This window comes from Esox lucius, chromosome 25 (genome assembly GCF_011004845.1).
Source record: "Esox lucius isolate fEsoLuc1 chromosome 25, fEsoLuc1.pri, whole genome shotgun sequence".
In the NCBI taxonomy this organism is placed as follows: Eukaryota; Metazoa; Chordata; class Actinopteri; order Esociformes; family Esocidae; genus Esox; species Esox lucius.
The window spans coordinates 2,356,571-2,360,689 of record NC_047593.1 but is presented as its reverse complement, the minus strand read 5'-3'; the positions used below and the strand labels follow the sequence as shown (position 1 = coordinate 2,360,689).

Sequence of the window (4,119 nt, the reverse complement as noted above, 5' to 3'; positions counted from 1 at the left end):
ACTAACTGTTAATAGCTAACTGTAATTAATTATTGCCTATGCACAAATCAAGCCTACTACTGGTGCATGAAATATTTAGTGCCATCAACCTACACAAAGTCCACTTTTCAACTTTCTTTTTGTAGGGCCAACATTTAAGATAACATTGTTCCCTATTTTATACATAATACAACACACAAAGGTAAACACATTATCGTAGCTTGTATATTCCAGTTGAGTATAGTCACTGGAATTCCTATGGGTTTGAGTCCATCCCACTGCCATTTCACACTCCGACTAATAAAGAACAACTTTACTATCACTTTAATAAAAAACATAAATAACAAACAGGAGGTGTTCATTTGATTTATTTATTAATATTATAGTTTTGAAGTAGTCAAGAAAAAAATTCTGTTTTAACTCCCATTTTTATTTCCTTCCAAGTAGGGAAGTTAGGAAAGGTACTAAAGAAGGTAGGGCTGGTAGGGCTGGTAGGGCAGGTGGAGCAGGCAGGGCAGGTAGAGCAGGTAGGGCAGGCGGAGCAGGTAGGGGTGGTATGGCAGGAAAGGAAGGTAGCGCAGGAAAGGGAGGTATGGCAGGAAAGGGAGGTATGGCAGGAAAGGGGGGTATGGCAGGTAGGGGAGGTAGGGCCGGTAAGGGAGGTAGGGCAGGAACCGGTGCAGGAACCGGTGCACGAACCGGTGCACGTCTTGCCAATAGTAAGGGCAGCAGGGCCATTAGGTTGGTGTCACTCTGGGAAGGCTGGGGGAAATACTGAGGATAGGGGCGGAACCCTCCATAACCTCTGTAACCCTGTAAGATAATCAAAGTTACAGGAAAGTTGGGAATTGAAACAGTCTGGTCAAATTGTGCAAATTGTATTGTGGTATTATTATAAATTATTATTAAATTCTGTAATTGGCTGTACTGACTTCATGACTTGAAGAGCGCTCCTCTCTAACATGTTCCAAAGACACCTGCTTACGTAAAAAGAATCCCAATATGAATGTTATTACAGTGTAAATACATCCATATTTAAGTTGTGAGCTATCAGCCAATGATAGCAATATAATCAGATATTTTGTTATTTTAAAGAAATGTGTATTATGTAGAATTCCTTGATCTATTGTTGTATAAAAAGCATGATCCATTTTGTCATTTTAGAAAACTTACAGAAATGGAGGAACACAGTCCAATCAGGCACATCACTATGACTATTATTTTCATGGTCATCAGGATTTCCTTGAAATACAGAAGACAGTATTTTCAAATCTACTGTAGACATGCATGATGAATTTATAGTATTCCTTGAAACTCTTACCTGTTCATGTGAAGATGTAAAAGGGGAAAAGGGTTGTTCTGAAGATGATAGTGATGCTGCATTGTATAGCTAAATGACAAATTTTTTCTTTTTATAGACCATTTGTCTTCACAGACAACCAATGAGATTTCAGTCACAGAATGAGCTGATCAAATGTGTGTTCGAAAGATTATAAAAGTGATGAAATAGGCATCTGGTCGGTAATCCTGAAAAATCTTAATATCCACAGTCCCCACAAAGAATGTCTCATCAGCATTATGAAACTTTATCTACATTGAAAAGTTAACTGTTCATTCCAGCTTTTTTGGGGGGATTGTGGAGGCTTCCTGGACAATAATCATATCAATGTATTACAGTGGCTCTCAAAGGTATTCACCCCCTTGTACCTATCCACATTTAATTGTTTTCCAACATTAAATTGAAATGGATTTAGTCAAGAGTTTATGCTACTGACCAACCAAAAATAGCCTATAATGTCACAGTGGAAAATAAAATTAGCAACATTTTCTAAATTAATTACAAACATCAAACAAAAGATAATTGATTGCTGAAATATTCACCGCCCTAGCTGTGACACAACTGACTGAGATGTGGTGCAACCGAATGTCTTCAAAAGTCCCGTAATTACTTGAATGGAGTTTACCTATGTGCAATAAAGGTGTTTCACATGAGTTCAGGTTAAATACACCTGTTTCTGGGAGGTCCCACATTTGGTGCGTAGCACAAATACAGAACAGCCTGTCTAGAACTGTCTAGAACTGCAGCTGAGCTGGGAGATACTGTGCATACAATAATAGCTTGATTGCTTCACAAAAGTGGTCTTTATAAGTGTAGAAAAGAAGCAACTCACTTAACATTTCAGCTGGAGTTTGCCAGATGGTATGTGGAAGACTCTGAGACGAAGTGAGCTGACTTGATATTCACTGAGGGATGCCAGCTGTCTCAGACTTTAAAAACCCCTGACCCAAACCATTATCTGAATCAGTTGTTTTCATTAAAAATCTCTGGGATTGTTTGAGTTGTCCAAATCTTAAAGAAATCCAACTTTGATAAAATACTGTACATGTACATCACTTTATTAGGTACATCTTGTTAACTGCACATTAATATCTAAATTAGCCAATGATGTGGCTGCAGCTCAATGCACATAAGCATACAGACATGATCTGCTGAACTTCAAAGCAAACATCAGAATGGGCAAGAAAGGTGACTTAAGTGATACTGAATGTGGCTGGTTTGAGTATTTCAGAAAGATCAACTGATCAACAGGGATTTTCCCGCACAACTATCTCTAGGGATTACAGAGAGTGGTCTGAAAAAGAAAAAATATCCAGTGAGTGGCAGCTCTCTAGGTGACAATGCCTTGTTGATGGCAGAGGTCAGAGAAGAATGGCCAGACTGGTTCGAGCTGATTGAATGGCCACAGTAACTCAAATAACCAGTCATTACACCCCAGGTATGCAGAAGAGCAGCTCTGAAGGCACAACACACCAATCCTTGAAGGAGATGATTGTATAAATCTAGAAAGGTCCCTGAACATGTCCCAGCATACTAATACCTGGGTATTTGGATAGATTATAAAAATGTCCTTAAAATATACACTGAACAAAATTATAAACACTTTTGTTATTGCCCCCATTTATCCTGAGCTGAACTCAAAGATCTAAGACTTTCTCTATGTACACAAAGGGCCTATTTCTTTCAAATAATGTTCACAAATCTGTCCAAATCTGAGCTAGTGAGCACTTCTCCTTTGCCGAGATAATCCATCCGCCACACAGGTGTGGTATATCAAGATGCTGATTAGACAGCATGATTATTGCACTGGAGTGCCTTAGGCTGGCCACAATAAAAGGACACTCTTAAATGTGCAGTTTCACTGTATTGGGTAAATGTGACCACCATTTGCCTCACGCAGTGCCACACATCTCCTTTACATGGAGTTTTATCAGGTTGTTTATTGTGGCCTGTGGAATGTTGGTCCACTCCTCTTCAACGGCTGTGTGAAGTTGCTGGATATTGGCAGGACCTGGAACACGCTGTCGTATACGCCGATCCAGAGCATCCCAAACATGCTCAATGGGTGACATGTTTGGTGAGTATGCTGGCCATGCAAGAACTGGGATGTTTTCAGCTTCCAGGAATTGTGTATAGATCCTTGCAACATGGGGTGATGGTTGTGGATGAATGGCACAACAATGGGCCTCAGGATCTCGTCACGGTATCTCTGCATTCAAAATGCCATCAATCAAATTCACCAGTGTTCGTTGTCCATAACACATGCCTGCCCATACCATAACCCCACCCCTACCATGGGCCACTCGATCCACAACATCAGCTAACCGCTCACCCACACGACGCCATTCACGCTATTTGCCATCTGCACTGTACAGTGAAAACCGGAATTCATCCGTGAAGAGAACACCTCTCCAAAGTGCCAGACGCCATCGAATGTGAGCATTTGCCCACTCAAGTCAGTTACGACTTCCACATTCGAACAATCAGGTCGAGACTCCGATGAGGACGACGAGCATCCAGATGAGCTTCCCTGAGACGGTTTCTGACAGTTTGTGCAGAAATTATTTTGTTATGCAAACCGATTGTTGAAACAGCTGTCCGGGTTACTGGTCAGATGATCTTGGAAGTGAAGATGCTGGATGGGGCGGTCCTGGGCTGGTGTGGTTACACATGGTCTGCAGTTGTGAGGCCGGTTGGATGCACTACCAAATTCTCTGAAACGAATTTGGAGACAGCTTATGGTAGACAAATGAACATTCAATTCACGGGCAACAGCTCTGGTGGAAATTCCTGCAGTCAGC

The 4,119-nt window shown here is 41.1% G+C and overlaps 1 long non-coding RNA gene across 1 annotated transcript; it reads right to left on the bottom strand.

Annotated features, from left to right (window-relative positions):
- Positions 1-388: 388 nt before the first annotated feature.
- LOC105009599 lies at positions 389-1,357 on the bottom strand. Its single transcript, XR_001198101.1, has 4 exons — positions 1,301-1,357; positions 1,153-1,221; positions 912-956; positions 389-792 (listed from the first exon to the last, which is right to left on the bottom strand). It is a non-coding gene; the product is annotated as an uncharacterized LOC105009599 (long non-coding RNA).
- Between the last annotated feature and the right edge of the window lie 2,762 nt (positions 1,358-4,119).